The following is a 13,876-nucleotide window of genomic DNA, read 5'->3' on the forward strand; positions in this document are numbered from 1 at the left end:
GACTTTTTTTTTTTTGGGGGGGGGGGGGGGTTCTGGGACTAGCAAGAGAAAGAGCACTGTTCTGCCGGAACCACCTTTGTTTGTGTTCTGATGAGTACCCAAGCAGGTGGGAGCGGCACATCTAGTCTGGGCCCAGGACTGGGGGAACACTCTCTTGGGGTATATAAGCCCCGGCAGCATTTGTCGAGGGTCAGTGATCCTCCATGTGTGTGTGTGTTGTGCTTGCCTGTCCTCACGGAAACACCTCAGGACATACTCCAGCGGCACCGCATCCTCACCTCTGTGGAAACAACTCCATGGATACACCTCGTCGCCTCCACTGAAACACGTCTTCGCCTCCACTGAAACACGTCTTCGTCTTCACAGTGAAAAAGTAATCTAATCTCCGTGTGTTTTCTCAAGTACTTTGTTATATTAATCAGGGGAAGGAATAAATCAGTAGCCTAGGGACTGGGTGGATTCACGTCAAGGAAGGGCAAGTCCCTCCTCTTCAACGGTATCAAGACCCCCTCCCTCACCTGTATCAAGACCCCCCTCCCTCACCTGTATCAAGACCTCCGTCCCTCACCTCCATCAAGGGACTAACGCAGAGCTGATTAATTTTATTAACATTAACGAGACTGAATATGTTCTAAAGAGACGAATTATTTTTGAAAAGACTGGACGTGTTCCGTCGAGTCTAGAAAGTGTTCGATCGCATCAGAACACGTCCGATCTCGTCAAAACACGCTCGATCTCGTCAAAATACGCTTAATTTCGTCAAAACACGTCCGATCTCATCAAAACACGCTCGATCTAGTCAAAATACGCTTGATTTCGTCAAAACACGCCCGATCTCGCCAGACAACTGGCTGCCAGGCGCTTGGTTTACCCTAAAATACCGACACCCGGCACCGAATTAGAGAGAAAGTGAGCAACCGGGGTCCCCCGGTATCACTCACACGGACGAGGCCCAGACAAACCTTTCTTCTGCCAACCTTTAACAGGAAAACTTATGAGGCTTTTCAAATATATTTTTTTTTTTCAGATAATTTCACAGCGGCTGTAGTGAAAAGCCCAGTGACTGAGTATGTGTTATCTTATTAGATTAAAAATTGTCAGTGTAGATTTAGTGATGGGAGGACACAACAAACACTGCCCCTGGCACAACACACACTGCCCCTGGCACAACACACACTGCCCCTGGCACAACAAACACTGCCCCTGGCACAACAAACACTGCCCCTGGCACAACACACACTGCCCCTGGCACAACACACACTGCCCCTGGCACAACACACACTGCCCCTGGCACAACAAACACTGCCCCTGGCATAACAAACACTGCCCCTGGCACAACACACACTGCCCCTGGCACAACACACACTGCCCCTGGCACAACAAACACTGCCCCTGGCATAACAAACACTGCCCCTGGCACAACACACACTGCCCCTGGCACAACAAACACTGCCCCTGGCATAACAAACACTGCCCCTGGCACAACACACACTGCCCCTGGAACAACAAACACTGCCCCTGGCACAACACACACTGCCCCTGGCACAACAAACACTGCCCCTGGCACAACACACACTGCCCCTGGCACAACACACACTGCCCCTGGCACAACAAACACTGCCCCTGGCACAACACACACTGCCCCTGGCACAACAAACACTGCCCCTGGCATAACAAACACTGCCCCTGGCACAACACACACTGCCCCTGGCACAACAAACACTGCCCCTGGCATAACAAACACTGCCCCTGGCACAACACACACTGCCCCTGGCACAACAAACACTGCCCCTGGCACAACACACACTGCCCCTGGCACAACAAACACTGCCCCTGGCACAACACACACTGCCCCTGGCACAACAAACACTGCCCCTGGCACAACAAACACTGCCCCTGGCATAACAAACACTGCCCCTGGCACAACAAACACTGCCCCTGGCACAACAAACACTGCCCCTGGCACAACACACACTGCCCCTGGCACAACACACACTGCCCCTGGCACAACAAACACTGCCCCTGGCACAACAAACACTGCCCCTGGCACAACACACACTGCCCCTGGCACAACACACACTGCCCTTGGCACAACACACACTGCCCCTGGCACAACACACACTGCCCCTGGCACAACACACACTGCCCCTGGCACAACACACACTGCCCCTGGCACAACAAACACTGCCCCTGGCACAACACACACTGCCCCTGGCACAACAAACACTGCCCCTGGCACAACACACACTGCCCCTGGCTCAACACACACTGTCCCTGGCACCTCTTACTCTCACTCCTAGCTAAACCTTACGGGTTTAGCTAGGATGTGTTATGAAGAGATCTGATGGGTCTCGAGGACACTGAACGTGTGTTTGACGAACCTGGTCGTGCTCTAATAAGACTGGACGTGTTCTAACCAGCCTGGATGTGTTTTGACTGTCCTGGACGCGTTCTGACCAGCCTGGACGTGTTCTAACCAGTCTGGACGAGTTCTGACCAGCCTGGACGTGTCCACTAGCCTTAAAGATCAACAACTAAGTACCTGAGATGCACACTGCTGTTAAGCCAGACTGTGTGTGTGTGTGTGTGTGTGTGTGTGTGTGTGTGTGTGTGTATGTGTGTGTGTGTGCATTTATGACCATCCGTAGGCTGAAAAATTATTTCCTGACGTCCTTATAGGTCATGTGCATCCTGAGCAGCCATCTATATCTCCCTGACTCCGCTCCTCGTATCTCAACCTGCTTCTTTCTACCCACCAATAATCAGAGTATTTTGTATGTCTTTATCAAGTCTCCCCGGAACCTTCTCTGACCCAGTGCTCAGCAGAGAGAGAGAGAGAGAGAGAGAGAGAGACAGACAGACAGACAGACAGAGAGAGACAGAGAGAGAGACGAAGGAGTTAAACGAATGAAAGATGATTAAGGGAACAAGGGGAGAAGGGAGGAGGTGATAGAGGGATTTGAAAAGGAAACAGGGAGGGAGATTGAGGGATAGGGAAAATGGGTGTAGAGAGGGAAAGACAGAAGAGAGAGAGAGAGAGAGAGAGAGAGAGAGAGAGAGAGAGAGAGAGAGAGAGAGAGAGAGAGAGAGAGAGAGAGAGAGAGAGAGAGAGAGAGAGAGAGAGAGAGAGAAAGAGGAGAGTCGTAACGTGAGGAGCTTCTTGCCTTGATGATGGAGTTCCCAGACCCCTCACTCTAGCTCTATACACACACACACACACACACACACACACACACACACACACACACACAAAGGCTCACAGACGATGTCTTACAGTACCTGCAACAGGGTCAGCAAGAAGTCCCAAATGTAAACTGAGATAGCGGAGTCGAAGAGACACTAGACAGATTTCTTCGTAGTGAAAAAAAAAGAGTTAACTTTCTGGATCTGATCAGCACCCGAGGCCTTAGAGTAAATTCTTGGTTAACTTCAGGAAAAGTGATTAACAGAAACTGGAACGAGTGATTTTTGATAAGAATCTTGTGTGGGTCAGTAGGCCTGTTGTAGTGCTCCTCCAACTGTTGTACATGTGTCTTAATCATCAACCTGGGTTGAAGTACTGAGTTAGAAGTGTGCTGCAACGCACTGCCGCACTGACATCCTTATTTAGGTCAGTCTAGATGACCTCTCATCCACTCACCAGAGTATAACCTTGGTGTCGTCTCACTCACCAGAGTATAACCTTGGTGTCGTCTCACTCACCAGAGTATAACCTTGGTGTCGTCTCACTCACCAGAGTATAACCTTGGTGTCGTCTCACTCACCAGAGTATAACCTTGGTGTCGTCTCACTCACCAGAGTATAACCTTGGTGTCGTCTCACTCACCAGAGTATAACCTCGGTGTCGTCTCACTCACCAGAGTATAACCTTGGTGTCGTCTCACTCACCAGAGTATAACCTTGGTGTCGTCTCACTCACCAGAGTATAACCTTGGTGTCGTCTCACTCACCAGAGTATAACCTCGGTGTCGTCTCACTCACCAGAGTATAACCTCAGTGTCGTCTCACTCACCAGAGTATAACCTCAGTGTCGTCTCACTCACCAGAGTATAACCTCAGTGTCGTCTCACTCACCAGAGTATAACCTCGGTGTCGTCTCACTCACCAGAGTATAACCTCAGTGTCGTCTCACTCACCAGAGTATAACCTCGGTGTCGTCTCACTCACCAGAGTATAACCTCAGTGTCGTCTCACTCACCAGAGTATAACCTTGGTGTCGTCTCACTCACCAGAGTATAACCTTGGTGTCGTCTCACTCACCAGAGTATAACCTCAGTGTCGTCTCACTCACCAGAGTATAACCTTGGTGTCGTCTCACTCACCAGAGTATAACCTTGGTGTCGTCTCACTCACCAGAGTATAACCTCGGTGTCGTCTCACTCACCAGAGTATAACCTTGGTGTCGTCTCACTCACCAGAGTATAACCTTGGTGTCGTCTCACTCACCAGAGTATAACCTTGGTGTCGTCTCACTCACCAGAGTATAACCTCGGTGTCGTCTCACTCACCAGAGTATAACCTCAGTGTCGTCTCACTCACCAGAGTATAACCTCAGTGTCGTCTCACTCACCAGAGTATAACCTCAGTGTCGTCTCACTCACCAGAGTATAACCTCGGTGTCGTCTCACTCACCAGAGTATAACCTCAGTGTCGTCTCACTCACCAGAGTATAACCTCGGTGTCGTCTCACTCACCAGAGTATAACCTCAGTGTCGTCTCACTCACCAGAGTATAACCTTGGTGTCGTCTCACTCACCAGAGTATAACCTTGGTGTCGTCTCACTCACCAGAGTATAACCTCAGTGTCGTCTCACTCACCAGAGTATAACCTTGGTGTCGTCTCACTCACCAGAGTATAACCTCAGTGTCGTCTCACTCACCAGAGTATAACCTCGGTGTCGTCTCACTCACCAGAGTATAACCTCGGTGTCGTCTCACTCACCAGAGTATAACCTCAGTGTCGTCTCACACACCAGAGTATAACCTCGGTGTCGTCTCACTCACCAGAGTATAACCTCAGTGTCGTCTCACTCACCAGAGTATAACCTTGGTGTCGTCTCACTCACCAGAGTATAACCTTGGTGTCGTCTCACTCACCAGAGTAAAACCTCAGTGTCGTCTCACTCACCAGAGTATAACCTTGGTGTCGTCTCACTCACCAGAGTATAACCTCAGTGTCGTCTCACTCACCAGAGTATAACCTCGGTGTCGTCTCACTCACCAGAGTATAACCTCGGTGTCGTCTCACTCACCAGAGTATAACCTCAGTGTCGTCTCACACACCAGAGTATAACCTCGGTGTCGTCTCACTCACCAGAGTATAACCTCTGTGTCGTCTCACTCACCAGAGTATAACCTCGGTGTCGTCTCACTCACCAGAGTATAACCTTGGTGTCGTCTCACTCACCAGAGTATAACCTCGGTGTCGTCTCACTCACCAGAGTATAACCTCAGTGTCGTCTCACTCACCAGAGTATAACCTCGGTGTCGTCTCACTCACCAGAGTATAACCTTGGTGTCGTCTCACTCACCAGAGTATAACCTCGGTGTCGTCTCACTCACCAGAGTATAACCTTGGTGTCGTCTCACTCACCAGAGTATAACCTCAGTGTCGTCTCACTCACCAGAGTATAACCTCAGTGTCGTCTCACTCACCAGAGTATAACCTCGGTGTCGTCTCACTCACCAGAGTATAACCTCGGTGTCGTCTCACTCACCAGAGTATAACCTCAGTGTCGTCTCACTCACCAGAGTATAACCTCAGTGTCGTCTCACTCACCAGAGTATAACCTCGGTGTCGTCTCACTCACCAGAGTATAACCTCAGTGTCGTCTCACTCACCAGAGTATAACCTCGGTGTCGTCTCACTCACCAGAGTATAACCTTGGTGTCGTCTCACTCACCAGAGTATAACCTCATCTCACTCACCAGAGTGTCGTCTCACTCACCAGAGTATAACCTCAGTGTCGTCTCACTCACCAGAGTATAACCTCAGTGTCGTCTCACTCACCAGAGTATAACCTCGGTGTCGTCTCACTCACCAGTGTCGTCTCACTCACCAGAGTATAACCTCGGTGTCGTCTCACTCACCAGAGTATAACCTCGGTGTCGTCTCACTCACCAGAGTATAACCTCGGTGTCGTCTCAGTGTCGTCTCACTCACCAGAGTATAACCTCTGTTTCGTCTCAATCACCAGTGTCGTCTCACTCACCAGAGTATAACCTCGGTGTCGTCTCACTCACCAGAGTATAACCTCTGGTGTCGTCTCACTCACCAGAGTATAACCTCAGGTGTCGTCTCCCTCACCAGAGTATAACCTTGGTGTCGTCTCACTCACCAGAGTATAACCTTGGTGTCGTCTCACTCACCAGAGTATAACCTTGGTGTCGTCTCACTCACCAGAGTATAACCTCGGTGTCGTCTCACTCACCAGAGTATAACCTTGGTGTCGTCTCACTCACCAGAGTATAACCTTGGTGTCGTCTCCCTCACCAGAGTATAACCTTGGTGTCGTCTCACTCACCAGAGTATAACCTCAGTGTCGTCTCACTCACCAGAGTATAACCTTGGTGTCGTCTCACTCACCAGAGTATAACCTCGGTGTCGTCTCACTCACCAGAGTATAACCTCGGTGTCGTCTCACTCACCAGAGTATAACCTCAGTGTCGTCTCACTCACCAGAGTATAACCTCAGTGTCGTCTCACTCACCAGAGTATAACCTCGGTGTCGTCTCACTCACCAGAGTATAACCTCAGTGTCGTCTCACTCACCAGAGTATAACCTCAGTGTCGTCTCACTCACCAGAGTATAACCTTGGTGTCGTCTCACTCACCAGATTATAACCTCAGTGTCGTCTCACTCACCAGAGTATAACCTTGGTGTCGTCTCACTCACCAGAGTATAACCTTGGTGTCGTCTCACTCACCAGAGTATAACCTCAGTGTCGTCTCACTCACCAGAGTATAACCTTGGTGTCGTCTCACTCACCAGAGTATAACCTTGGTGTCGTCTCACTCACCAGAGTATAACCTTGGTGTCGCTTCACTCACCAGAGTATAACCTTGGTGTCGTCTCACTCACCAGAGTATAACCTTGGTGTCGTCTCACTCACCAGAGTATAACCTTGGTGTCGTCTCACTCACCAGAGTATAACCTCGGTGTCGTCTCACTCACCAGAGTATAACCTTGGTGTCGTCTCACTCACCAGAGTATAACCTTGGTGTCGTCTCCCTCACCAGAGTATAACCTTGGTGTCGTCTCACTCACCAGAGTATAACCTCAGTGTCGTCTCACTCACCAGAGTATAACCTTGGTGTCGTCTCACTCACCAGAGTATAACCTCAGTGTCGTCTCACTCACCAGAGTATAACCTCAGTGTCGTCTCACTCACCAGAGTATAACCTTGGTGTCGTCTCACTCACCAGAGTATAACCTCAGTGTCGTCTCACTCACCAGAGTATAACCTCAGAGTCGTTTCACTCACCAGAGTATAACCTCGGTGTCGTCTCACTCACCAGAGTATAACCTTGGTGTCGTCTCACTCACCAGAGTATAACCTCGGTGTCGTCTCACTCACCAGAGTATAACCTTGGTGTCGTCTTACTCACCAGAGTATAACCTCAGTGTCGTCTCACTCACCAGAGTATAACCTCGGTGTTGTCTCACTCACCAGAGTATAACCTCAGTGTCGTCTCACTCACCAGAGTATAACCTCGGGGTCGTCTCACTCACCAGAGTATAACCTTGGTGTCGTCTCACTCACCAGAGTATAACCTCGGGGTCGTCTCACTCACCAGAGTATAACCTCGGGGTCGTCTCACTCACCAGAGTATAACCTCGGTGTCGTCTCACTCACCAGAGTATAACCTCGGTGTCGTCTCACTCACCAGAGTATAACCTCAGTGTCGTCTCACTCACCAGAGTATAACCTTGGTGTCGTCTCACTCACCAGAGTATAACCTCGGGGTCGTCTCACTCACCAGAGTATAACCTTGGTGTCGTCTCACTCACCAGAGTATAACCTTGGTGTCGTCTCACTCACCAGAGTATAACCTCAGTGTCGTCTCACTCACCAGAGTATAACCTCAGTGTCGTCTCGCTCACCCGAGTATAACCTCGGTGTCGTCTCACTCAACAGAGTATAACCTTGGTGTCGTCTCACTCACCAGAGTATAACCTCGGTGCCGTCTCACTCACCAGAGTATAACCTCGGTGTCGTCTCACTCATAAGAACATAAGAACATAAGAAAGGAGGAACACTGCAGAAGGCCTGTTGGCCCATACTAGGCAGGTCCTTTACAATTCATACCACTAACAAAACATTTGCCCAACCCAATTTTCAATGCCACCCAAGAAACAAGCTCCGATGTGCAAGTCCCACTCAAATCCAACCCCTCCCACTCATGTACTTATCCAACCTAAATTTGAAACTACCCAAAGTCCTAGCCTCAATAACCCAACTAGGTAGACTGTTCCACTCATCAACTACCCTATTTCCAAACCAATACTTTCCTATGTCCTTTCTAAATCTAAACTTATCTAATTTAAATCCATTACTGCGGGTTCTCTCTTGGAGAGATATCCTCAAGACCTTGTTAATATCCCCTTTATTAATACCTATCTTCCACTTATACACTTCGATCAGGTCTCCCCTCATTCTTCGTCTAACAAGTGAATGTAACTTAAGAGTCTTCAATCTTTCTTCATAAGGAAGATTTCTAATGCTATGTATTAATTTAGTCATCCTACGCTGAATGTTTTCTAACGAATTTATGTCCATTCTGTAATATGGAGACCAGAATTGAGCTGCATAATCTAGGTGAGGCCTTACTAATGATGTATAAAGCTGCAGTATGACCTCTGGACTTCTGTTGCTTACACTTCTTGATATAAATCCCAGTAATCTATTTGCCTTATTACGTACGCTTAGGCATTGCTGTCTTGGTTTAAGGTTGCTGCTTACCATAACCCCCAAGTCCTTTTCGCAATCTGTATGGCTAAGTTCTACATTATTTAACTTATAAGTGCTAGGGTTATGGGCACTCCCGAGCTTCAGAACCTTGCATTTATCTACATTGAACTGCATCTGCCACTTTTCTGACCAAGAGTAGAGTTTGTCTAAATCCTCCTGAAGTTCCCTAACATCTACGTTTGAATCAATTATCCTACCTATCTTCGTGTCATCGGCGAATTTGCTCATATCACTAGCAATTCCTTCATCAAGATCATTGATATATATTATAAACAACAACGGGCCCAAGACTGATCCCTGTGGAACGCCACTTGTTACTGATCCCCACTCGGATTTAACCCCATTTATGGACACTCTCTGCTTCCTGTCTGTGAGCCATGACTCGATCCACGAGAGCACCCTTCCCCCAATGCCATGAGCTGCTACTTTCTTCAACAGTCTTTGGTGCGGAACTCTATCAAATGCCTTACTAAAATCTAAGTAAACAATATCAAATTCTTTATCGTGGTCAACAGCCTCAAAAGCTTTACTGAAGAAAGTTAATAAATTAGTTAGACAAGACCGGCCTCTTGTGAATCCATGCTGAGTATCATTAATCAAGCTATGCTTATCGAGATGGCTTCTTATAATCTCAGCTATAATTGACTCTAGCAACTTGCCTACAATTGAGGTCAGGCTTATTGGGCGGTAATTTGACGGTAACGACTTGTCCCCTGTTTTAAAAATAGGAATTACATTAGCCATCTTCCACATATCAGACACTACACCTGTTTGAAGAGATAAATTAAAAATATTAGTTAATGGTTCACAGACTTCCATTTTGCATTCCTTAAGAACCCTTGAAAAAACCTCATCAGGACCCGGCGACTTATTTTGCTTCAGTCGGTCTATCTGCTTCACAACCATTTCACTAGTGACTATGATGTTACATAATTTATCTTCTTCTGATCCACTATAAAAATTAATTACCGGAATATTATTAGTATCTTCCTGTGTAAAAACCGAGAGAAAATAATTATTTAAAATCGAGCACATTTCATTCTCTTTGTCAGTAAGATGCCCATAGTTATTTTTAAGGGGACCTATCTTATCTCTGACTTTTGTTCTATATACCTGGAAAAAACTTTTTGGATTAGTTTTAGAATCCCTAGCAACTTTAATTTCATAGTCCCTTTTAGCTTTTCTTATCCCCTTTTTAATGTCCCTCTTAATGTCAATATACTGATTCATAAGATGACCCTCGCCTCTTTTGATACGCCTATAAATTCCTTTCTTATGCCCTAGTAGATATTTCAGCCTATTATTCATCCATTTAGGGTCATTTCTATTTGATCTAATTTCCTTATAAGGGATAAACGTTCTTTGAGCAGCATGTATTGTGTTCAGAAAACTGTCATATTGATAGCTCTCTTCGTTACCCCAGTCAACAGATGATAAGTGTTCTCTAAGCCCATCGTAATCTGCTAAGCGAAAATCTGGGACTGTTACTGAGTTATCCCTACTATCATACTTCCATTCAATTCTACATGTAATTGATTTGTGGTCGCTAGCACCCAGTTCCTCTGAAACTTCTAAATTATTAACAAGGGATTCATTGTTTGCCAGAACTAAGTCAAGCAGGTTATTTCCCCTTGTAGGTTCTGTCACAAACTGCTTCAAAAAACAATCCTGAACTACTTCTAAGAAATCGTATGATTCTAAATTCCCAGTCAAGAAATTCCAATCAATATGACTAAAGTTAAAGTCTCCTAGAATTACTACATTATCGTGCCTTGTGGCCCTAACAATTTCCTCCCATAGTAGTCTCCCTTGGTCCCTATCTAAGTTTGGGGGACGGTATATCACACCTAAAATTAATTTTTCATGCCCCTCTGAAAATTCTATCCAAACAGACTCTGTATGTGTTACTTCAGACTTAATACCCGTTTTTATGCAACAGTTCAAGCGATCTCGGACATACAATGCCACCCCACCCCCCTTCCCGATACTTCTATCTACTTGGAACAATTTAAAACCCTGAATGTGACATTCTGCAGGCATGTCCCGACTTTTTGAATTAAACCACGTCTCAGTAATGGCAAATACATCTATGTTACCTGCACTAGCAACTAGTCTCAACTCGCCCATCTTATTCCTAGCACTGCGACTATTTGTGTAATAAACTTTTAATGACCCTCCTCTCTCTTTACCCTTCCTGCTTTTTTCTATTATTCCACTAAACCTATTACTGTCCTTGTCAATTAGTGCCACTGGCTTTCCAATATCCACCTCATTTTGCCTATTACTAGTTCTCCTAGTACTCATATTACTACCCTGCGACTTCACAGTTTTCCTGCAAAAACCCATACCTCTAACTAATCCTAGTTTAAAGTCCTAACAACCCCCTCAACTGAGTTAGCAAGAAAACCCACACCTGCCCTGGATAAGTGAACCCCATCCCTGGCATACATGTCATTTCGGCCATAGAAGTTGTCCCAGTTGTCAATGAATGGTACTGCATTATCCTTACAGTGTTTATCCAGCCAACAATTAATACCAATTGCTCTGGACAACCATTCATTACCAACACCTCTTCTTGGCAAAATGCCACATATAACAGGGCGCCCCCCCTTCTTCCTAATCATGTCTATAGCTGTCCTGAACTTTCTAACTAAATCCTCACTTCTACGCTTGCCAACATCATTGCCTCCAGCACTGAGGCAAATAATAGGATTGATCCCATTACCGTTCATGATGTTGTCAAGCCGGCTAACAATGTCCTCCATCCCAGCCCCAGGAAAGCATACCCTTTGTCTCCTACTCCTGTCCTTCAAGCAGAATGCCCTATCCATGTATCTAACCTGGCTATCCCCAACAACAACAATATTCTTACCTTCCTTGTTGTCGTTCGTCGTGACGATCCCAGTAGTAGACTCACATTCGTCGGGTAGCACCGAGAATGCGTTGGAGGTTTCCACGGGAGTTTCCACAGCAGTCTCTTTCTTCTTCATCGTTTCTGGCTTTCGATTCGTCTTCTTGATCGTCAACTTCGTCGTCCCCTGCTGTCCAGCCACTGACCACGATCCCTTCTTGACCTGAGGACTCGAAACAGGAGGACTACTACGAATCCTCTTGTTTTCTTCGGTCAGTCGCCGTATCTCCATCTTCGCTGCCCTCAATTCTTCCTTAAGTTGCTGGTAAAGTTGCTCGATGGAGGGCATCTTGGTTCAGTCCACGGGAGCAAACAAGACACTTCTTCACAGAGTTAAGTACAGGTCAGCAATCAAAGTACAGGTCACCACTCAAGAGCACACAAACAGGTCTTCACAGAGCTAAGTACACGTCACCACTGAGCTAAGTACACGTCACCACTGAACTAAGTACACGTCACCACTGCTAAGTACACGTCACCACTGAGCTAAGTACACGTCACCACTGAGCTAAGTACACCTGGAGTCGATGTGTTCAGTCCAGAGTATAACCTCAGTGTCGTCTCACTCACCAGAGTATAACCTTGGTGTCGTCTCATTCACCAGAGTATAACCTTGGTGTCGTCTCACTCACCAGAGTATAACCTTGGTGTCGTCTCATAACCTTGGTGTCGTCTCACTCACCAGAGTATAACCTCAGTGTCGTCTCACTCACCAGAGTATAACCTTGGTGTCGTCTCACTCACCAGAGTATAACCTTGGTGTCGTCTCACTCACCAGAGTATAACCTCAGTGTCGTCTCACTCACCAGAGTATAACCTTGGTGTCGTCTCACTCACCAGAGTATAACCTTGGTGTCGTCTCACTCACCAGAGTATAACCTTGGTGTCGTCTCACTCACCAGAGTATAACCTCGATGTCGTCTCACTCACCAGAGTATAACCTTGGTGTCGTCTCACTCACCAGAGTATAACCTTGGTGTCGTCTCACTCACCAGAGTATAACCTTGGTGTCGTCTCACTCACCAGAGTATAACCTTGGTGTCGTCTCACTCACCAGAGTATAACCTTGGTGTCGTCTCACTCACCAGAGTATAACCTTGGTGTCGTCTCACTCACCAGAGTATAACCTTGGTGTCGTCTCACTCACCAGAGTATAACCTTGGTGTCGTCTCACTCACCAGAGTATAACCTCGGTGTCGTCTCACTCACCAGAGTATAACCTCAGTGTCGTCTCACTCACCAGAGTATAACCTCGGTGTCGTCTCACTCACCAGAGTATAACCTCAGTGTCGTCTCACTCACCAGAGTATAACCTTGGTGTCGTCTCACTCACCAGAGTATAACCTTGGTGTCGTCTCACTCACCAGAGTATAACCTCGGTGTCGTCTCACTCACCAGAGTATAACCTCAGTGTCGTCTCACTCACCAGAGTATAACCTTGGTGTCGTCTCACTCACCAGAGTATAACCTCAGTGTCGTCTCACTCACCAGAGTATAACCTTGGTGTCGTCTCACTCACCAGAGTATAACCTCGGTGTCGTCTCACTCACCAGAGTATAACCTCAGTGTCGTCTCACTCACCAGAGTATAACCTTGGTGTCGTCTCACTCACCAGAGTATAACCTCGGTGTCGTCTCACTCACCAGAGTATAACCTTGGTGTCGTCTCACTCACCAGAGTATAACCTTGGTGTCGTCTCACTCACCAGAGTATAACCTCGGTGTCGTCTCACTCACCAGAGTATAACCTTGGTGTCGTCTCACTCACCAGAGTATAACCTCGGTGTCGTCTCACTCACCAGAGTATAACCTCGGTGTCGTCTCACTCACCAGAGTATAACCTCAGTGTCGTCTCACTCACCAGAGTATAACCTCAGTGTCGTCTCACTCACCAGAGTATAACCTTGGTGTCGTTCCTCATATAAGCACAACCGAACATGAACACAAATACTTAACCTCTACTCACATCTTCAACTCCATCTTCCACCTCAAC

The 13,876-nt window shown here is 47.1% G+C and overlaps 1 protein-coding gene across 1 annotated transcript in view; it reads left to right on the plus strand.

The window, feature by feature from the left end:
* The first annotated feature begins 235 nt into the window (after positions 1 to 235).
* LOC128701339 (Matrix metalloproteinase 2) overlaps positions 236 to 13,876 on the plus strand; it is a 59,184-nt gene continuing 45,543 nt past the window's right edge. Inside the window, exon 1 of the mRNA XM_053795016.2 lies at positions 236 to 373. The gene's annotated coding sequence lies outside the window, so the exon portion shown is untranslated. The remainder of the gene's footprint in view (positions 374 to 13,876) is intronic.

This window comes from Cherax quadricarinatus, chromosome 72 (genome assembly GCF_038502225.1).
Source record: "Cherax quadricarinatus isolate ZL_2023a chromosome 72, ASM3850222v1, whole genome shotgun sequence".
NCBI classification, from domain to species: Eukaryota; Metazoa; Arthropoda; class Malacostraca; order Decapoda; family Parastacidae; genus Cherax; species Cherax quadricarinatus.